This window comes from Vanellus vanellus (genome assembly GCF_965231255.1).
Source record: "Vanellus vanellus genome assembly, chromosome: 1".
NCBI classification, from domain to species: Eukaryota; Metazoa; Chordata; class Aves; order Charadriiformes; family Charadriidae; genus Vanellus; species Vanellus vanellus.
The window spans coordinates 76,781,096-76,804,594 of record NC_138905.1 but is presented as its reverse complement, the minus strand read 5'-3'; positions in this window follow the sequence as shown (position 1 = coordinate 76,804,594).

The window sequence follows — 23,499 nt, the reverse complement described above, 5'->3', positions numbered from 1 at the left end:
CCACTCTTCCTCTCCATCGCTCTCAGGAGAGGCCAACAGGACAGGGGATGCTGGCTCCAGCCAGGCAGCAGCACAGCAATGTAGGCTTGCAAGGCACCAGGGATGGACAGATAGCTGAGCACATCCAATCCAAAACTTCACAGCTTGGAAGGGTCTTTTTTGTTATTTTCATGTCAAGCAACAGTATTTTGGGCTGTGCTAGGGTATCCTCAACCCTGTGATTTCTAACTCCTCAAGCCAGCAGGGTCACCTGCTCTGTGGCAGCTGGCTTTGGAAGACCTCCCACCATGCAACAAATCCACCTCTACCCCCACCAGCCCTGCCCAGTCTCCCCTGCACCGACTGGGAGGCCTGTTACCTTGTCCCTCACTTCCACGCCCAAAGACTTCAGTAGCAGAGATCCCACCACCCCCTCCATGCAGTGGGGGCAGTACCAGGATGTCCTCCCTTCACCAATCATCTCCCTAACAGTTCACCCAGACAAAAAGGACAACAGCAAAGGCATGTCTCCTTGGGGCATCATTGGATCTCCATCCCTCTCTTTCCAGAAAAACATGACAAGTCAGACAATGCAAAGATGAGGTCTCACTAGAAGCAAAAGCGGGACCTTCGTTGCCTCTAGCAGGTATTTCATGCAGGGTACTGTTATTTCTTGCTCTGCTTACAGCAAGTAACGTCTTACCCACAAATGGTTCGATGCCTTAGGGCAAAAAGAGACAACAAACCAAACAAGGCTCAGAGGAAAGGCAGTGGGGTCCCATTTCTTCCTTTGAACACAGAAAACCAGAGACAGAACCCCACCGTTTTGCTCCTAAACGCACACTCTACAGGAGCTACATGAACACAGCTGGATCTAAGGAAAGGAAATGTTGTTCCTCACCACGCACAACAGTAAAGCCAGGTCCTAATTACCGCAGCCATAGAAAAGCAATATAGCACATTTGGTAAGCAGAGGAATTAACTGCAATACCACAGCCAAATTCCAATTTAGCATCAGCAGTCCAGCTGGATACACTGTCCTAAACAACTGGGTAGCCAATCCTAAACTATTGCCATGTGTGCCCTAGCTTCCCTAACCCCCTCAGTCCCTCCCCTCTGGAAGGAGGCGGTGCGGTACCTCAGTATATCAAGGCAAGTCCCTACAGAAACATCATCTTGTTTCAGCTACTTCTTGCATTTACAGATGCCCGACAGTGAGCTCAGCCTTGCCTAAACGTGGCAGACGTAACTCCGCAGCCTGTTATTTTTGTGCCATGCCCCAAAGTGAATGGAGTAGCGTAAGGCACAGGCGTACGCCAAGCACGACCTCGCATGTGTTTTGACAACTGCTTTTTCATACCAGTGCTGGGTTTCACTAGGAGCAAAGTGACGTTTCAGGACAGCCCAGGACAGCCCGTCAAACAGTTTCTCTTCACAGAAACGCAACAGGGCGAGACATTTGTTGTGAGAAACTCAAACACACACCAGCCACAATTTTTCCTCATCATAAGTCCACGGTCTTTTCACTGATGAATGAATAAATTATCATTTACATCAAAGGCAAGATTTCCAGTTGGAGGTTATTTACTTTCACCTCAATCACAGCAGCTCTGGCAGGCTAACTGAAGACACAGATGATGTACAAACCAAGCAGCAAGTGCTTGCACGCTGGGAACTGTTCAAACAGGAATAATTCAATCTTTTTGTAGTCTCACCCTGGCTAATTTGCCACAAGCTGTCTCTTTTCAGACACTACATGAAACAGGAGAAGAAAAAACAAGCTGGATTAAGCTGGTACATTTACAATCAGTTAATCTACTGAGAGTTCAGGTCAGTTTTCTATGTAAAATAAATTCATTTTTTTCAGCTTCACAGGGTTAAAGGAACAAAAGTTTATTGCAGTAACTTAACATTTCTCACTGGACAAGAGTGCAGCGATTACTTAACTAATGCAAACGATTTTCAGTCAGCATGCAAGGAATGTATGGGATAATTGTAGGGCACTCTCTTCCACTGGCATTTTACAAGTACTTTTTAGGTAGCTATGGAGACGTTACAGCCTTTTTCATTTTGCTGTCATAACTCGACAGCTATTGATTTCTTTGCAAAATTCCTTAGAGAGACTGGGGAAGGAAGGGGGAGTTTTAAGCACCACAAGGTCTAAGAGCAAGAAGCTGAAGAAAACAGAAACAGATTTCAGATGGAGTCATCAGCATGGTGGCTCCTTGCAGGAGGCAGTACTTCGGAAAGTAAGGAGGTAAACATACACCATTATAATAGCACACAGGCAATGGAGGGATAGCTCCCAACCAGGTCCAAAAGGAAAAACATTTTTAGCCACCACTGCCATCCCCGGCACAAAAGGAGGCACTCTCCAGCCGAGGGCCTGCTGCGGTTTTGCTCCATCACAAAACTCTCTAGAGATGTGGTGGGACTCCATCCTTGCAATCATCATGCTGGGCTACAAGACATCCCCTGTCCCTCCAAGCAATTTATGTGGAAGCCTCATCCCACACAGGCCTTGCAGGTAGTCAGTGCTTCCTCTCCACCTCCCCCAGGCATTACAGCCTTGCGACACGAGACTGGTCAAACAATCCTGCACTTCACCCTCCTTGTGACAGCAGTTCAAGAGCTTGCCATAAGCCAAGCAAATGCTGGTCCTCGGAGGCCCATTGCACTGTGATGCCCAAAACAATCCTGAGAGAAATGCCATTCACCATATTGACACCTCTATGATCAAACATGTCTGTGTATGTGGACTTAAGACCACTCATCACAACAAGCAAGTCTGAAACCCAAGATACCAACCTGGAAAACACTGTGTCACACAGATAAGGACGTGCAAATAATTACGTATTTAGGTCCCATTCAGAAACTCCCCCGTAATGAGAACAACAGATCAGGCTCGTAACAGGTTTTTCCCTTTGGATAAACCAGAAAAGGAAAGCCTGTTTGATCAAAATATTTTCTTAAATTCACCTTAGACCCAGTCACAACAATGGAGCCAGAACCTGCAGAATTATCTCTACTACCAAAAGCTGCAGGAAGTTTACCAGCACCACCCTGAAAACAAATCTCTATCTTCTCATCTCCGCATTGCATTTAAAGCCTCACAGCTGTTCACCAAAAGGACACTCTCAAGCAATATCGCAGAGGAAGAGTGAGCAAGACGCTGCTGCCACTGAAGTGTTTGCACCTACAACAGACCTCTTACCACTCCTTTCACTTAACACCCATCCGTCTACGCAACCACATCATCAATACTGCTTCGTTAATTCATGTGAAGGCTTGAAAGAAGGGAAGGATTAATCATCCTTTAAGCTCCCCAAGAAGCCAGCTGAGGAGTGCCACTACCACCCTCGGGGCATATGGGTGCCACCAGTCACTGTGGGTGGAAGCGCTTGGTCTAGACAGCACACAGACACTTTCACCTCTCTCAGTGACAGTCAGACCAGCTCACTTTCACAACACCCTGGTCACAGCTTTGCCATGTACTTCTGCGGCTGGTGCTACTAGCCAGTGGCCAGCGAGGCTATCCAGCCCCAGTGCCCTCCAGTGCAGGGCTGCACCAGAAGTGGGGCAAGCCAGTCAGAGGGGAAACACCAAGGGGGTGCCCCACAACTCACCCCATCCCACAGCTGGCTGCTCCCAGATGTTTCTGCCACCCCAACATGGCTAGCAGCATCCCAGTTCCGCAGCAATACCATGAATCCGGCTGCACATCCCACCAGGCACACCACACGACTGCAGTATCCCTGTGCCGTGGGGCACAACCCAGCTTCAGCTGCTCCTGCCACCCGGCTGCATGCCTCCCCCCCAAGGTGCTGGGGCAGGAGGGGGGCACATCTGCATCCCCAGCCCAGCAGCAGTTCTCCTGCTTGCTTGGAGAGCAAAGTCACGCTGCACACATCTCCCTGGGGTCCCTCACTGAAGCGGGCTCCAGCCCTCACACACAAGGGTGGCAGGAAGAGACACACATCTCCAGTGTCCCAGTTCCTGGTAGTGCTGCAGCTCCTGAGGAAGCCCCTGAAAACATATTTCTGTGCCAGCATCACCAGAGGTTGCAGTGGTCCTGCCCAGCACTACACAGGAGGTCCAACACCAGCTCCAGGATAAGTGAGGAAACTTTCAAGAGGATACTTCTGGTTAGGACCTGTTAATTACATATTTTGCATCCAAGGGAAGGTGTAGACCAAGGTAAGCCACTCTATGGTCTTTTTGGAGGAGGGAATAAACCCACCAAAACCAAAAAACAAACAAAACCCACGAAATATAGAAAAAAAAACCCAGCCTAAGACAGAAAATTCTTCTTTATTGAAATAAGAAAAACAGGTTCTTAGAGCCAAATTACGCTTAGCCAAGAAACATAAATATGCATTTCTGAACCTTCCCCTGATGTTTCCTTTACAAATATAACAAATTAAAAGTACTGTCACAAGTTAAACGAGTTTCAGTTAAGCGGAGAATAAAAAATGCTGATGGCTCTATGATCCAACTGACAAGCCTTTTCAGGTCTGTTCTGAACCACAATCAATTTCCCAGAGATTTAATTAAGAGTAAAGAAAGAGTCGTCTTTGCTTAATCCTGTTTTGGAAGCAGGACAGAAGATACTACAACAAAGCTAGCACCTGATCCCACCAGGAGGCATCTAGCTACCATATGCCTTTCCTGGAGATTAGTTGCTCAACACACCCACCTCTTCTTGAAGAAGACCTTTGCTCCACTGTGCATACAGCTGTGGGCAGGAATTTGGAACACTCAGTGTGCCTTGGCTGCTCCAACATGTCCTCATAACCCTCCCTCCATGCAAGCCACTAACCCACTGAAATTGTCTATAATACACACCCTGTTCCAGGAGAACAGCCATTTGCACTCAGATCTTGAGAGAAGCCACCAAGGATGGCTACTTCAGCCTCCAGATGCAATGTGAGGGTCCCCCCTCGCAGCACAGAGAGGTCCCCAGGACGTAGGTTACAGAAAGCACTTGTTAGCCACAGTGTGGAGCACCTTGTATTTTCAGCACATGAGTATTTTAGGGAAGATGAAATTTTTGTCTGGTTCTGAAAAAAGGAGGTCATTGTACCATCCCACTCCTCCCATTTAACAAAAGTCTATCAGAGATGCTTCCAGTGCAGGAGAGAGACCAAAAAGTCTCCAGCTGAGCAGCACAGCCATCAGACTACCACCTCAAGCGTGTTTTCCAGGTTGGACATTTGGCTAGGGAAACCAACGCAGGTCACAGCACCAGGAACACTCCCCGGTCCCATATAGCCACAGCCTCATCCACGTCCCAGCCTTCCCCTGCCCTTCCACACAGCAGCTCTCAGAGGCAGCACACTCCCAACACTCCTCTGAGATGGACAAAGATGAACACACACTACATTTCAGCACAGGTTTGTAAATCTAAACCAGGGTGGTAGAGGAGACACTTTGAATCCACAAGAAAAGCTCTCAAAATGAGGCAAAACAACACAATCACACAGCTGACATCTCTGAATACCCATTCACGCTCAAGCTGAGGAGATCTCAATAGGCAATATGCTCCCTCTCCTTGCCAACACCTAGTCTCCATAGGACTTCTTCCATATGAGTTGACTATCTGATCCAAGCCGAAGGGAAAACAGATTCTGGCAGTGTCCATATGGCAAGAGTGATTTTTTTATAAACCTACACCGGCTGTGTCCTTGCTAAGCTGTACAGAACCCAAGACCACAAGTGCTACAATTGTGTGCGATAATAACTATTTCCAGAAACACAGAAAACACGGCAGTGCTTTTTTACAATTGATACTTGTCCTCACCTGCTCTTCAAGGCAGACATTAATTATCAGCATTACACTCTGCAGAACCTTAATTGGATCCTACAGACACCTTCACGTGCCAATCTCATGACATCCAAAAACATGCAGACCAGCCTCCAAAGGGCCTGCATGTTCTTTTCGCCATCCCTTAACACTCCCTATGCAGTGGGCTAGTCTAAACAGCTGATCTCCTTCAACAGCGCTTAGACCTTCCCTGTGTTCTACAGAGGCTGTATTTCCGTCTAAACTTCATACATGGCTATAGCTAGTGAGTACACATACTTCAGAGAGAAAGTATCAAATCAAGACTTCAGTAAAACACCTACCTAGACTTTCTGGATTCTTCTGGATCCTTTGAATGGACCTGAAGTTCCCTGAACACTGAAGGTAACCAGAAATTCAATTGTGCTCAGATCAAGACCCATGCCATGGAAAGACACTCAGCAGCACAGAACAAGCAGTCTAAGCACACTCAGCAAATCCTCAAAGCATCTGATGTACTGCAAGAACCTCAGATGAAGCTCTGTGCGTGTAGCAACCATGCTCCTCCTGCCCTCAACCTGCAGCATCCCTGGGACAGCAGGTAGCCAGCAGTAAACAACAGGCCACAAAAACTACCGTGAACAGCCTGCAAGCCGTGGCTTGCTCACTCCTTTAAGTGCAAGTGTGATCATAAACCTTAATCACACCTTACCGTGGCAGAGAGAGAAACCAGGTCTGATGTTTTGCCAAATTCTGCATCAAGGGGCAAAGGCCAACAAAACATCTTCCAAGTCATTCATCGAACCACTCTTCTTTACAGCAAGGAAAGACATCGTTATTATAAGGACCTTCCTTCTGAATTTTAGAACTCGGTCTGAAATCCTTAGGACTCGCACTACACAAGGCTGAAGCCCTCTGCCTGTGAACACCCAACCGCAAAGCTGGGAGAGAACAGGACTCCCGTGACCATGCCCGCTGACAGAGCACACGGACAGCTGTGCACACAGCTGCCACAGCATCGACAGAAGGTACCACCCTTCCTCATCCCCAAAACCAGACCCCGGTGCTGGTTTGGTAAATGTGTGTTCTTGTTTCTGTTACGCATAAAAGAGCACTACAAGGGACAGATTTAAAAATAAAAATGAGGAGGTTCGGGGGTTGTTTGTTTGGCAGTTTGTTTGTTTTTACAGTATTACAGCTATTTTTCTGCTACCAACTAAAAATTGCGTACATTATACGTCCCTTCACAATCACTGCAGTATCCATGAACTATTTGGGGTCATAGTCTACATTCATGTATAAAATATACACTATGCTTTTTCCCCTAGATTTTTATTTCAGAATTGATCAGTTTGAGAAAAGGCATGCAAGACCAAATCATTGTCATTTCCTCTTATTTTGACGCATATGTTACAGAGCAAGAAAATAAAGTTGCTCTCCTAAATCCATCACATTTGGAGCCATGAGAATTCTTTTGATTTAAAATGTGCTGATTCAGACTAGTGTTTGTCAGATTTTTCTGATCTGAGACGTAATTAGACAGCTGTCTTTGACAGTGCAAAGATTCTCCAGTTCAGATGCTGCAACAGCCTTAAGTTTTCCACTAATATTTAGGAAAAAGCCTATAAAGAAAGATGCAAGCACAAATCAACTTTTGGATCAGCATACTTGATCTTGGACGCTTTTGTTCACAGGTGTCCTTTGATGGGATTTTATTCCTGCAAGGCTTACACGCAAGAGTTACAACACTGTGGCTACTGCAAGTGTGATTACCATCAAGATCATAGAATCACAGAATGGTTTAGGTTGGAAAGGACCTTGAAGATCATCGAGTTCCAACCCCCCTGCCATAGGCAAGGACACCTCCCACTAGACCAGGTTGTCCAAGGCCACATCCAGCCTGACCTTGAACACCTCCAGGGATGAGGCCTCAACAACAACTCTGGGCAACCTGTATTGCAAAGATGTATGCAAATGACTGCTTAAAGTCACACTTTTTGTTATATTTATCTTACCTCAAACACCAGGAGCGAGAGACTGCTTAAATGGCCTCTGGTCCTGGTTCTTTGACACAACCTGCACTGCTTAGTGATTCAGAGTGGCAGAAGGGGAAGTGAGCATCCTTACCTTAACACAAACTGGGACACAGGTTTCCAGCCCAGTGCTGGACAGAAGATCTAATCTCCCTGCCTAAGTATTCTCATGTGATATGAGGGAACCAGGCTTTTGCAACTCCCAACAAGATTCAGACTTGCACCATACTTTTCAAGAAAGAGAACTATTCTGGTCTTCGCCACAGGGCCATTCCTCATGGTCTTGAGATGACATGCAGGAGAAGATCCAACATGCAAGGCACAAGGGTGAGATTTAACAGCATTCCCCGCGTACAGCACCTCTAATGAAGAGCACTCTGACGAAGCACTAGCTCTGTCAGCCTGGAGGAGCCAAGCAATCAACAGCAAGAGAGCACAGGTCTCCTGCCCAGGGAATGTTAGGTTTGTGAGGCTGTACCACACAGCCTAAGCCCTTTCTGAGTTCTCTACCTGCCTCCCCCATTAATGATGAAGACAGCCCAGGCAGGGACAAGGAGAACAAAGGCTTTAGCTACAACTGGCTGCAAGACCTGTATCTAAATATATTTCCACCGAGGAAAGAAATCAGCTCTTTACATAATTGGTTTATCTTGGCCTTTTGACAGAAACAGAAGCACAGCCCTTGGAAAAAGGATAAAGCTTTAACCCACCACACTTTCCTCATGTACAGCAGAAGTCACAGAGGAACAAAATGCTCTGGAAGCTAAAGGATATCAGGAAATCATATATGCCCATAGCAAGGGCAATACACTTCATGGTCAAGCAACTGTGAATCCAGTGTGATGACTGAATTATTAATGGAAAATTCCACCCTTTAAGCAGAAATAAAGTACTATGTTGGCAGCAAACACTACTAGAAAAATAACAGACAGCCACTAACCTCAGCCTGAGCTGAACCAACACAAAAGTCAATTTGTGAGAGGTGGAAAAAAAAAAAAGGAGGGGAAAAATGAATGCATCGTTCCCTGTGTCACCCTCGCTAGGACCCTCAAAACAAGGAGAGATCCAAAGTGAAGAGCCCACCAGAAACCCACTGAGATAGATGCTATGACTTGGCATGATCATCTGTTAAAGTTGCCTGAAGTTGGAGACATGCAACAACTGCAGATAATAACCCCACGGCAAGAAAAACACTGTCCTCCAAAAGAAGGACCAGGCTTTAATTCTGGACTGGATGCTGACCTTTCCAAACACCAGGCAGGAGATGTAATCTCTCAGGAATAACACAGAGCCTTTCCTATGTTATGCAAGATAAATGCCTATAAACCTGCCATCTTCAAAGAGTTATCTGAACAGTAAACTTTCTTGATTTCTGAAGTTGTCATGAAAGGGCCACCCTATCTCCACTCATAGATCACCTATTCAGCAGTCAACTTTTCAGCAATAACAGTCACTTTCCTACCAAGACACAAGGAAGGCTGGTGCCCTAGTCCCACTCAAGCCAAAAAAAAAGCCAGCACAAAGGCAAAGACTGACAAAGGAAGAGACCCAGGCACTGTACATCTGCTAAGGCGATACTGCAACACACCAGTTAGGCTTTGGGCACACAAACAAATTTACAGTAGGGCAAGACGGTGTGAATTTATACTAGATGCTAAATAAATACTAAATAAATGTCTGGATATAAACACCAGCAGTAAACATGAGGCAAGGCAATGTAGTTTACCTCTCCTGGACTGGATCCAAGAGCAAAGTCACTAATGGGATGACTAATGGGATCTCACAATTACAAATGGGAGACTATTCAGCCTAAGTACAGGAAGGTACTAAGAGGTTTTATTTATGAAGGTATTAAGTGTTTTTATGTATTCTTAGTGCACAGCTATATGCAGAAGCTCCACACAAGGAGAGTGAACACAACAAAACCCACCCGAAAACCTTCCAATAAACCTGTTCCTTGCATTTATAAATTTACAGATGTGTCTTGGCCAGAAAGAAATAGGTCAGATCATAATTGTACAGCTTTAAAGAAGAAACACAACTTGAGTTTTGCTTTGAAGCCTAAAAATAACAAAGGTAAGTAGGATATGAAGATGTCTCAGGTGTATCAACCTAACTTGTGTATCACCATTTACAAGCCAAGGCAGAGGTTACCAGCACCTTCTTAAGGAAGGGCATGCAAATTCACCAACGGGATGGGGGCTTTAATGACCACCTGTAACACCACAGGGATTTCCAGGACGCTCCATTACCTCCCTAAATCTTGCCTGATAATTGGGCTCTTTCTCCATTGAAAATTACTGCAAACCAATGGACTCCTCAATCACAGGCTTTTTTTTTTCTTTTTTGCGCTTCTCTTGCCCCACACCAGGAGTCAGGGACACATTTTTGGACCATCTGTACCAGATTCGCGATCCAGCCACCTCTCCGCACTCCCCTCACCTTCAGAGAAAACACATAACGCAAAGCACAACAAAGGAAATCAGTCTGTTATTCAAAGGAGTCTACAGCAACACCATCTTGCCCTGAGTAAGCCAAAGGTATATTTTGATGCAATCACTGTCAAGAAAGTGACCAAACCTTCTTTGGTTTTAAACCTCTTCAGGGGAAGGATTTTCACTTCATTGAAACTGCTCCTTGAAGCAGTCAAAGACAGAAACATCACAGAAACGCCATTTGGATGGATTGAAGAGACACAAAACCTCCTGAAGGATGCTATACCATGCACCTCGTAACATGCAGCACTGCCTGTCCTCAGGCCATCCAGACCTGACCAGTGAGCAGGGACCAGACTTTGTCCTCCTCATCACCAGTGAGCAAAGGAACCAGACAGGCTGGCAGCACCACCTGGGAACCTCAGTCTCCTGGGAATGGCTGTCATTTCAGGAATGTTAACAATTATCCTCATGTTGACACAGGTCACAAGCAAAGTATCCCCACACACCTCCACAGGCATTTTGCTCAGGACCCCATTCCCTCCTACAATGCGTTTTAAACTGCACAGGCAGCAAAACCCAAAACAGAAACAGGACTTGCATCGGAAAGGGGGGGGGGGGGCGGGCAGGGGGGAGAGATTACATTCACCAATTCACCACAGTTTTCTGCCCCATGTGACATCCCTGATTTCAAGGTGCTCCACCCTGTGTTTCAGGGACAAGCAGAAACATTACTCACCAATTTTTCCCAGAGCATGGATCTGCTGCAGACACATGTGCACAGGACACATCAACTTAAATATTCTTCAGCAGAACCCTTAAATGCAGAACTGATCCAGCAAACGGATGACAACCCAGGACAAAACTCACTGAAGCTGAGGAAGCACTTGAATCTGGACCCCTGTGTTTGGACTCAGGCTCTTGCCCTTATCTTATTTAAGTTACAGTGGCTGCTTGAATACCTAACAGCACCTTGCTCCAAGGCGGCATGCCTCAAAGCAGGTGCAATGCTGCTGAAGAGGGAACCTGCTCCTAAGGGCCCCACTCCACAGCCGTGCAAACAGGTGGAGCTCTCGCTGCCTTCGGGGAGGAGAAAAACACCAACTGCATACTCCCGGCACAGGAACACCAACCTTAATTTATGAGCAACGCAGCATGCCATTGACAGTCATTCTCACCGGCAAACGGAACAACTCTGCTTCTAGGAGCTGGTCTATCCCATACAGCTTTTCAAGAAACTGCTAAATCCTATTGTCAAAACTCCCTTGGGACGGCTACTAAGCCAAACTAGCGAGCACTTCGGCTCTTAATTTCTTACTGATGCTAAGAAGTTAAGAGGCCAAAATCCTTGCTGCATTTGGAACTGAGAGCTTAAGCAGATTTCAGTTTTCCTAGTTTCCAGGATGCTTCTCTTCATGGCACTGCCATGCCATGCTGCCTCACTGAGCGCACGGGTTTTACCGAGACCCGTACTCATGTTTTTTTATTATAATTACAAGTCCCTTTTGTCCTTCACAAACGTAAACCCTGAAGCTATGGCTGCTACCTTTAATAGAAGTAATAAATCCAGCGTTGGCACACCGAAACATCTTCCTCGCAGACACTCGATCCTGTAAGCATGGAGAATATTCTCACTCTGTGACCCATTTTTGCTGTTTACTTTTTGGAATGCAGAGACACTCGTATTGCTCAATCGTGCTGCCATTGCAATACATACCACAGCTTACACACTGCGCTGTTGGTAGTATCTGCGCTTGGGCCAAAATAAGGAGAGCCAGCAGAGTCCCTGAAGGCTCAGACACAGCCAAGCCCGAGTCCTAAACACTTCATCTGTGTTTCTGCACAAGATGGGCAGTGCTGCACTTCCACAGGAGAGCACACACATGTTGTTATACCACAGCAAAGCGTTTAACGCCAAAGCTTACTTTTCTCCCCACAGAAGTAACTACCTAGGTGTAAAGCACCTTTTTACTGCCCCAGCTGCACCTCAGCCAGGGTGTGAGCTAGCACAGCTATTTCAGTTTTTAGAAGTCACAGACCTAAAAGAAACAGACCTAGAAGAAATAATTACAGGATGTAAGCACCCCAGGCCTTAAATCAAAACACATTTGTTAGTACGAGATAAAACTCACAACCGAAGTTTCACAGCACTTGCGGCTGAAGTATCCTACTAAAGCCCGAAAAGATTAAACCGGTGCCCCCCTCTCCTCGAAACTTCCCTAAAAGCTACGCCAAGCTCCAGCGTATAAATGAATTACAGAAGGCCAGGAGCTAACTACCGACCGTCCCTCTGCAACCGCTCTCCTTCCCCCTCCCAGCCAGGATGCAGCAAAGGCACCACGGCCACACTCAAGCCCGCCCTGGGGACAGAGAGGCGGCTGGTTTTTGGCAGTGGGGAGGGCAGCCTGGAGGGGAAGCCCCTCCTGGCACCCCGGAGAGCCGCCCGCTCCCCACACGGTGCGCGGCGGCTGCCCGACCCACGGCGCGGGTCTCCCGGCGGGATCACAGCACACGCGTGGGGCGCTCAGCGGCGCCCGGCCCGCCGTTCCCCGGCGGGGAGGACGGACACCCGCTGCCCCCGGCGGCTTAGGCGGCCCTGGCCCATGGCGGAGGGGAGGAGCCCGCCCCGCTGCGGCCCGCACGGCGCGGCGGGAGCCGTCGGGGCGCGCTGCCGCCGCCGCCGCCGGGAAGGGCACGGCACCGGCGGGGGCTGAGCCCGCCGGGACACAAAGTTGCCGCAGTCGAGCGCGGTTCGATTTCGGAGAGCGAGGCCGGGCCCCGGGAGCTCCCCGGCGCACCCCTTACCTGAGCCCAAACCCCGGCGGGCCCTCCCGGGGCGGCCGCACCTCCGCCGGCTCCGGGCAGCCCCCGCCAACCGTCCGGGCCGCGCCGCTCCGCCGCCCGCCCCGTCCCGGGCCGGCCCCGCCCGCGCTCCGCCCTGGACCGCCCGCGCTCCCGCCTCCCACACGGCGGCCGGCACCCAGCGGGGCCGCGCCGCGCCGGGCCGGGCCGCGCCGGGCGCTCGCCTGGCTCCCCGCCCCGGGGCCGGCCTTCCCCGACGGGGCGGGCGGCAGCGCCGGGCCGGGCCGGGCCGGCGCCCTGATTGGGCCCGACGGCAGTCACTCGGCGCCGCCGGCGGGCGGAGGGCGGGGCGAGCTCGGTGCCGGCGCCCGGCCCGGGGCCCCCCTTCTCCCTCCCCGCGGCCCTCAGCCTCGGCACTGCCCACGGCGGGGCGCCCTGCCCGACGGGAGCCTCCGGAGGCGCCGCCCGCCGCCCCCGGGGCCCGGTGCGGGGTGAAGGGCAGAGCAGGACCGGCCTCCCGCCGGCGGGGCTCCCCCGGCGTGGGGTGGGGTGGGGTCGGGGCGGTCCGCGGGCCCCCGAGTTCCCTGGGCCCCTTACGGGGGAACAGCCCGGGGTGCCCCGGCTCCCTGCCCCCCTTCGTGCCGCAGGATGCGGCCCTGCCTGGCGCTGGGCCAAAACAGCCGGTGTAATCCCCCCCCACCACCACCACTACCACCCCAAATTGCTCCTTGGGAAGGGATGGAGGGCAGGCCGCAGCCCCCCGAGAAGCAGGCCTGGTCCAGTGGGACATCGCACCTACCGCCAACTACCGCAGCCAGGTCCGTGGTGGGGATGGGGTGCTCTCCATCGACTGTCTGGCATCCCACCCCTACGGCCAGGGGTGCCTTTGCCTCTCGTGTGGGAAGATGGTTGGCAGGGGCCGGAGATCTCGCTCCTTCAGGAGCCGAGCCACGCGACTAGCAGGCCAGGGGGCTCGGCTTGGCAGCCAGGTCCAGCCAACTAGCTCTTAATTTTGTTCCGAGTTCACCCAAATTTTTTTTTTTATTTATTTCAGAGCCCTTCCTGCCATCCCCTCTCCAAAGGCTGGGTTAGACAAAACTCTTAATGTAATGGATTTGTGTGTGGAAAAAATGATTTGGGTGTACTTCGTTTCTGACCGTAACTGCTAAAAAAGTGGAAGTTTCCATTCAAAAGACATGTTGAAGGGAACCATTTCAAATTCTCAACAAAACCAACAAGGTACCGTTTGCTGTTTAAGCGCAGGTTGCAAAGAGGACAAGACGACTCAAAACACTTTTTTTTTCTGGCAAGTTACAGGCCTGTCGCATTGGCCACATAGCAGTAGCGTGTCTCTGGTCAAACAGGGGCACCGAGGTTTAGACCGCAGGAAAAGAAATACCAGGTTTTCTTTGGTATCTTCTATTTCTAGTGCTTCTGTTTCAAAACTTTGGTGGCTAACTATGGGTTATGATGCTGTGGCATCCGTTTCTACAATTGGTCTTTTTGCCTGGTTTCTCTAATCCTCACTGTATCTCCAGGAAATGTTACGGGTTTGCTGTCAGCTGATGGGTGAGTGCTCGCAGCAGGCTGAGCCGCGGGGCTCCCGCACCCAGCGCTCTCTCCCAGCTGACATGGCTGGAGTTGGGCTTGCCCAAAAAACAAGCACTTGGAACAAATACTGATCCCCGCTGAAGTCCGATATTCATCAGCCTTTGTTTTCTGAATTGACTGTTTTGTCGATTCCTTTCTTTTTTACACTTTAATTAATTTTTAATTCAGAAAGTAAAGGCTCTTATTAAAGAACCTAACACAGAAGGGCTTCATTAGTCAGGATGGTGTATGAGTGAGATCTCTCTGAAAACAAATCTGAGCTGACAGAACATTTCAAACAACGGTCTGAATTCTTTCATCAAAGAAAATACCTTTGCAAGTTAAGACAAATCTCTTGATAAGGCTTTCTGGCTTGCTTATCTCTCATCTCCCAAAATAGCTTAGCCCTTTTTGCTCCAGGCTGGTTTGCAAGGAAAGGTTGATTTTCTCCACCTTTGTGAAAACGCAGCAGCCTCTGAGAAGGCAAACACCTCGCTCGTCCCTCCCGCGAAGGCCGCAGGAGGTTACGACGAGTAAGAGTATTTTCCAACATTCCTCACTGCTTGAGGAGGTGAAGGGAAAGAGCTTCTCCCTCACTTTGCAATGGGAACACGTACCGTCTCCGTGGTTACAAATCAATAAATGGCATCAAGCCTAGTATTTCGGGAGCTGTCAGAGGCATCTTGAAGGCACAGCATACGCTCTCTTACATGATCTTCTTTGGGTGGTACTTCAAGTCTTCCCCACGTTCATGGCATGGTACAACTCCAGGGATGTCGTTGCAGTGCAGTTATTTTTCAGCTGGATCCGTGGGGTGAGCCTCTGAGGTCACTGGCACAAAGCGGGTGTCTGTCAGGGGTGGGGGCGTGAGCAGGACCGTGCCTCCCACTGGCAGCGACTCTCAGATGAAGCCCCTTGCAAAACAGCAATGGGTAGCACCACTATTAAATCTGCAGTGCATCTGTTCCATGGTTTTGCCCATGCCTCGTTGCTGAGCAAGAAACATAGCGCAATTTTTAATGCAGTTATCCTTAAGACACTCTCACACGTGTTACTATTTCATTTCATATAGTTTAAGTGACTCACCTTGGTTAATTGGGAATGTTAAGGACTTGTAGCGGTCCAGATTTCAGCTTCCTCTGGATGTCATCTGGTTTTAAGAGAACGCTGGTCGTTAGCCCCATGCCTCAGTATCAGTGCTAGCTCACAGGCAGGGACCTGAAATACAATAACAAGCCACGTACATCGCAGCCGATTTTTAATTTATTTTTTTTTAAACTTCAGCACCTTGTTGGGCTCCAGAAGTTTTCCTTTAGACCAAACCCACTACCCAAAATACAGCAGCTGAAAGAGCCGAGGGATCACCTTCCCAAAGGGCGCTGATTTCACACCCAGGCTGTGCACAGCTTTCATTTCAGGACAGCTCAGAAAGTGGATCCTGTGCATCACCCTCTTTATTCCCAGCCGGGTGTTAACCCTGAAGCTGAGCCCGGGGTGTTTTCAGGTCAGGTCTCTGCTTCCGAGTCTCCTGGCACAGTTGTGTCAGCCAGAGCTGTGATAAGATCCCTTGAAGGCAGAGCTGTGCCAGCAAAAGCACCTTGTGCAGATGGAGGTATAAGCAGAGAAAACGGCGCTTTTGTCCAGGTAGCTTGTTTCACTCGAGGAAGCTGGAATTCGCGCTTTCAGCAAAAGCATGCTTTGGCTGTTAGAAGCTGCATCTACCTTGGAAATGTTTGCTCTTCTGACCAGCTATTGTAGCTATGCTGTCAAAGCTGTGCTGGCTTTCAGCTACTTGAACTACCCTCACTGTTAAATACTCAACAGAGCTGATTGTTTTAGCCAAAACCTCGAGCTTCGGTATGACACTGTGTTCAATCCTGGGACAAAGCACCGCATAAGCAGTTTCTAGCTGTCAAATCCATAACTTAACTTTCCTCCTCATGTCTAAATTCCCCTCCAATCCCTTCATGAAAAGGAAAGGAGGAGAGGAGAGATTTGGTGCCAAAAGGATTGACTTAATCCACAGCAGCCTAAGTACAAAATGCCCCCAAACTGTGCCCCCCAGAACGGACAAACTTCTGACCTTGGCTATTCCATCCCCAAGTCTTCCTGCAGCCAAGCTTTTGAAAACACTGTAAGAAAAACCCTGCACGGTGAACTGCAGGGAAGGGATGAACTGAGAGAAGGGATGCTGCCTTGGCTCTGATGCACTGGCCAGACAGCTGTGCTCAGGGCTGAAGAGCTTCACGTGAGAGGTTTCTCTCCAGAATTTCTGGTTTAAACCCCCCAGAAGGAAGAACGCCATTTAAGAAGTGACTGGTCTGCTCCCGTGCATGGGATTGCTTCAGGTGCCCCTAATCTTCTGAGGTGGGGTTACCTGCAGGCCCAAGAGCATCCAGCTGCAGCATGGGGTGAGACTGCAGCAGGAGAAAGCAAAGCACGTCACCTTTCCATTTGAGAATCTGCGATCTAGGCGTTAGTAGTGAAATCCATCTGTGAAGAGTCATCCTGAAGGCTGGATAAAACCAAGTGTCCCAGAAAGTGCTGGAGAGAAGATGCCATTTTACACTTGTGTTGTCCATGCTGTCTTTGGCAAGGTGCTTGGTGTGGCCATCACCAGCCTGTTGAGATGACCAGTCTTGCTTATTTCATCCGGAACCTCGTGCAATTAGCTCCTGAATACCAGGAAAAAAAGCAAACTCAAGTTCTTCCTCAAGTAGGCAAGAAAACTTCCAATAAAACTTTACACTCCCGTGAGGGTATCTGGAAATCACAAAAAGTAATAATACTAAGGAGAAGATGCTGCACCTTTTGTGTAAAATGTGAGCAAGAGAAAACCTCCTGACATAAGGAATGCGTACGCATTCAGTGGCAATAGCTTAGCTGTTGAAAAGACTGTGTGTTTCAGATGGGCTTTGCCTTCCTATTATTTTGAATGATTGCAATCATTAAAAGCAGGAAAGGAGAGATTGCACTTTGAAAGTTTTACATTCTAAAATTCCTGCGGACCTACAAAACATCATTATTTTTCTTTCCCTGAAGGTCTCCCACTCACTAATTCAGCTATTAGTGTACCTTAACTGGGCTGAAATACTCATTCGGTTCATGCACATGCAATTTTCACAGCATTCTCTCAATTTCTGTATCAGCAGATAATTCTTATATTTACACTCAGGAGCTGCTTTCTGGTATACTCAGTAGAGATGACTTCTTGATCAAGAGCTAGAGAGAAGCCCTTTGGGTACTCAGAGCGTTTAGCTTCAGACACAGGAAAAAACGTTCAACAACAAAATGGTGTAAGAGTAGTCAGAAACCTGCGTATAGGTAGTGGCACTCACTTTTACAGATAGACCTCGCTGTGGAATGTACCAAATAAGCACATCTCCGCTCAGATACACAGAGGCGGCTTGCAGAAGGATCCGCCAGCAAGGCAAATACCCGAGTCTGTGAAGTATTGCAAAATGTTATCAGAGAAAAGCAGGCATGGTGGATACAGCAGGACATAACAGCCCTGCCAGAAACTCAAGTTTGTAGCATCTGACTAATCTGAAGGAGACTTTTCTTCTAGACGCAGCCAAATTCATCCCTTCTACAACTCACACTGTTAATCACGTCTGACCTCACTGCTGCCCTTCATCTATGCCAGGCTGGTGATGACACCCTCAGCTTCTGTGCCCCCACCAAAAGGATAACTCTCACTATTCATTTCCCACTAATTCTGAGCTCATATTGCTCCAGTTTGCCTGGCACTGTTTACATACAGCCATAGCCTTATAATCCTTTAGTTCCTTTCATAATGACTTTCACAATCCCATTCCCTGAGGAAACATGAATTTTTTCCTTAATTTTCCTCTCAGTTTCTCAGATACTCCCCCAACCACATCTCTTGGCTCAATTTGTTCTCAGCATCGACTTCTAGTCTGCACTATAAGGGAGAACTGCCGGTGCTACTGAATGCAGTCTTTGTATAGCTCTGCTAAAATCAGGCTTACAGGCACACCCAAAAGCCTTTTAGCAGGGGTCTCCGGCGAGTAAAGCACTAGTACAGGGATGAAGTGCCTTTCTTAAGAGAATCTCAGATACTGCGTTCTACCGCCCAGAAGTTATTGCCTCCATGGTGCCAATGAAGAAAACAAGGGATAATAGAGGTGAAGGATGCATCTCTGTTCGCAGTGTAACAGCGTACAGAGTCTCCTGAGCAGACCTCCGAGCAAGGCGGTGCGTTTGCACAACGCAGAGTAGCTGAATAGCTGCATTCGCTCCCTCTGGTGCCTCTGTTGCACAGCTGGCACAAGCAGCCGCAGTGCCGTGCCAGTCCCACTTCCAGAGCCACAGATATCTCCGCCCGGCACGCCGTAGACATAACTGTAGTGACTTACTCCCGATCGCACAATGAGTCAGTGTCCAAGCCAGCTCAGTCAGCTGGCCTCTAGGCTCAGGCTTTAACCGGCCTTCAAGAGAGGAAAACAACGCCGGTTCAGACATTCCTTAAATACTAGGGCCGTGAGGGCCGCGGGGGGAAGGCGACATTATCCTGCCCAGACAAGAGCAGGAACTGCGTTTGCTTCCCATCCCCAAGAGCCCGAGATATGTGCACCTTGTTTGTTCCTGGACTGACTTCTTTGGAAACGCGTTTTACCCGTGACTCATTGAGGTGGGAAACAGGGCCAGGCTCCCGGGTGAGTCAGCCCCGGCGCGCGCAGGGTAGGAAGGGATGCTTTCAGGTGGCAAGCACCAAGAAAGTTAATCACTCAAAATTACTAAAATCTTCTGCTCTAGAGAAACAAGAGGCGGTAAGCAAAATCTTAGGGGCTGAGTAGGATAGTCACCAAGCTGTCATACCGTATCAGTCAGTGTGATACTTGCCATGCTCCAAGCAAAGTGACAGACAACCATATAACAGGGATTATTTTATTCTGAAAGAAAGAAAAGAGAAACATGGAGAATACATGTCAGAACGAGGACGAGGAGATGGTGATCACCAATTTAGCTACTATTGGTTTTGGTCTCCCCTTCTCTCTCTCCAGAGATTTTACACCTTAGGAATGAGGAGAATAAAGCTTTCATTCATGGAAGATACCTATTTTTTTAGGTTAGAAAAAACATCAAAATGATCTTTATTCTCCACATCACTTGTGAGCCCTGTCTTTTTGTGTTAAGGATAAGTAGAAGATGAGACAAAGGGATTTTCTTTAAGTGGGGAGTAAGTCGCATCTGAGTTAGCATTGCTGATATGAACAGTTTATAAATAGAACTTCAGTAAGTCTATAGAGCTAAAAATATTTACATTATTTACCTAAAACAAACTATTTGAGGACCATTCATGAGACAAACAATGAGGAAAAAGTTACAATTTGCATTCTTGTCAAAAGGTGTGCAGGATGAACTGAATTTCAATGATCAGCTGGTTAGTAGGAGAAATAGTTGCCTCTTCGCATTACAAAAGTGTCTGAATATCTTACTGAAGCTATTACACAGAAAATTTAAATCTAGATTTCAAAATGCTTTTTCACATGGCATTTATTCAACAATGTCTCTGTTAAATCTGGTTAAATGTTTTAACTTCCATTCCAGACAAAGTGTTGATTTTGACATTTTGAGAGAAACAGAGCAATGCATTTGGGATGATGAGTTGAATATTTTAGGATTTTCATGAACTTAAGTATTCCAAGATCAGCAGCTAAACAAATTAATGTGGAAATCAGAATATAAATATCGCTAGTTCGCAGGAATGCACAAATGGGTTGGCCCACCATTTAGCCTGGTCACAGCAGTGCTGACCAAGAAAGAAGGTGAAGGCTGGGATGGATACACAGTGCCAAGCAAACAGCACAGAGTACTACCAGGCTGCGGGGTTGCTCTGTCTCATTGGGCTGTACCTTCTGCATTTGTTTGAGGTATCCTGCTGCCACCGCAGCTCCTTCACAGGGACAAGAAGGACAGGCTGGATGCAACACAGCTTACCGAAGTGAGCGGGCCTGTGCATGACGAAAGGTTAAACACATGAAAAAGTATAGAAAATAGGCAAGCATAACAAAACAACGTAAGGGTGGATAAACTGATGTGTGCCTCAGATGAGATTAATTATATTCTGAGTCTAATCTTATTGAAGATGGAAGGCACACCTCCTCTGGCAGCTTGGCTTCATCAAAACACCTGCGGCTGTCACGTCTGGTTGGCTAAACGCCACTGTGCAAAATGGGTTTACTAGCCCTATCAGCTCATTAATGCACAATTTGCTAATGCACAGGCATGAGGGCTGGGATCCTGCATCAGCGGTCCTGTTGTGGCGGTTTTGTCTTTGTGCCAAAAACTTCTGAGAACATCTTTAAAGAGACAGCTCTCCATTAATTCAGGTAACCATTCAGCTCTTTATTAATTCTGGAGTGCCATGCACTGCAGGTTTCATGAAGACCTCCAAGAGCTGATGATCTGTTTCAGTGAGAACAGCTATGTCCATCTTCTACAAAAATGTCTTTGGTTCCTAAAATAAATATTTTATCTTAAAAAGGTTCTTAAAGAAAGTTTCAAATTTAAGTGATCAACGTTATTGTCATTTATTCTTAACATGTGCGGGTATTTCTTCTAATCCTGGGTTCAGTAAAGAACTATTTAAGAATTTCCAAATAACTTACTCTCCAGTTCCCCTTACTCAGATGGCTTCTTGTATAACTGCATACAGCACTTCTATATTTGTACATAAACTGCCTTAAAATTCAAACAAAAATGTCAGGAAGTTCAGATATGAGGCCTTTAATTCATATACAAAACACGTGCAAGCAACATTCAAAAGAAGTTTCAATCCATCTTAGGCATCCAAGGAATGATGTTTTCACATTTAAGATAAAACAGGAGTCAGAAGTAACCGTTATCTTTTTGGCAAGTGTTATGCAAACATAAATGTCTCCCTTAATCTTTGGAAATCAAGACTGTATACTGCATGATATTTAAAAGTCTTGTTTTCTTTTAAAGTATATGCATATATACTTTTACATGTACATAAGTAAACACTTAAGCTGGATTCATTAATAATTCAATAGCCTACTTACGACATAAGCCTATTTAAAATAGTGTGAAATTCTTACACTGGGTATTAAAACATAAGTTTAATATATATATTTTTAAATGAATGAAATAACATTCAAGGTGAAAACCATAAACGTTTGCTGTTAAAGTTTTAAAGAACATAAAGTGACCAAACTGATGGAATTACCATCTGAACATCTGGAACAAGAATTGGCTGAACTGAACCAGCTTTTGATAAAAGTGATTTTCCTGCATGTGCAGAAAGAATATTGGAGCTGAACAAGTTGAATAATATGAAACAGAAATAGCAATAAGTTCAAAGCCGAGAAACTAACTGGGAACTAAACACCACAAAGCTTGTGTTCCTCGCTAAGCTGTGAATAAAAGCGAGGAATGAAAGAGGCACCTCTCTTCGTGCTCACGTTTTGAGGGACACTGTGATCAGCAGTAAGCATTTCAATTTCACCAGCTGCAAATGGTCCTTCTAAGCCAGTTGCATTTTAATGAAAAATACACTGTGATGAGCTTTGCATTGTTTCTCCCATGGACAGCATGCTTGTTTCTCCAAAGGTCTGCATGGTTAGTTAAAAATACCAAAGAAGAGAGTGTTTTCGAACAGTGTGGGCACACTGACAGCCGAGCCATGAACCGAGCCGGAGGCCAAGTGCGTGGGGCACCCACCCAGGCCACTTGGAAGCAGTGGGCTTCCACCCCTGCACACGGGAACTGCAGGGGTACACCACCAAATGCTGCCACATAAATTATCCGTTTTCTCATTCCTGCATGAGATGGGTACGTATTTTCCTTTGCCTTCTTTGGCCCAGGCTTAGCTCGACTAGCCGTGCGCTGGTGTGGGCAGGCTGGCTGCAGGCTGGCTTCAGGCTGGCTCCTCTTCACTCACCTCTTACAGCCCATGCTTATTTTCAGCCTCAGGGCCCGTACAAGTGGTACCTTTGTTAGGAGATGATGATATATATGAAATAAATATGCGATACACTCTTAAAAGATATTTCTCGGTGATGCCCTGCATTCACAGCAATGCATTTTCCATGGCAGCAGGTGACCGCTTAGAGCGTCGGGTAAGGGGACATGTGGCACAGTTAGTCACATCCCCTAGAGCCGGGACAGCAGAGGGTAAATTACCAAAACACTCTGTCAGCAATGCACAGCGGTGGCTCAAGAGCATTGGTGCTTGGCCCCAGGTCCTGCCACACCACCTCCCTGCCCGCCCAGCCTCCGGGGACCCGCTGACCACCACACCGCACAAACCTCCACCAAATAAACAAAGCAAAGCAAAACTTTCCACTCAAGTGAGCCGGAAAATGAATTTAAAGAGTAACTTAAGGCTCCTGAGACCTGCCCCAGCACAAGAGGGGGTGTCCATGAGCCGGGAGAGTGGGGACAGGGCTGGGCAGAGGCATGGCTGAGGACCAGGATGGTGCCAAAATGGTGTCCTGGGCTGTGGGGCCTGTGGGGAGGCGTTGAGGTAGATGAGGCCTGCTGGTGCACCCAGGGCACAGCATGGCCCCTAGGCAGGAGGTTTGGCCGTGTGTGGCTGGGGCAGGGGTTCCGACAACACACCGGAGCAAACTCACGGCAAAAGCGTGGCTTAGGGGCACCTCTTAGCCACCACGGTTCAGCAGATGATGACGGTTTAACAAGCTCTTCCTTGCCACCTCCCCTGCAGACACCCAGGCCCATGTCCCGCCATGGTGGCCAGCCTCCTTTCTTAAGCTGCCAGCTGGCATGGCTACTGTCCCAGCGGGAGATCGGCAGGGACCTGCTGCCGTCTGGGCTGGCTGGGGACATGCCGCACACAGCCACCCTGCTCCCATGTCCTCCCTCTCATGGG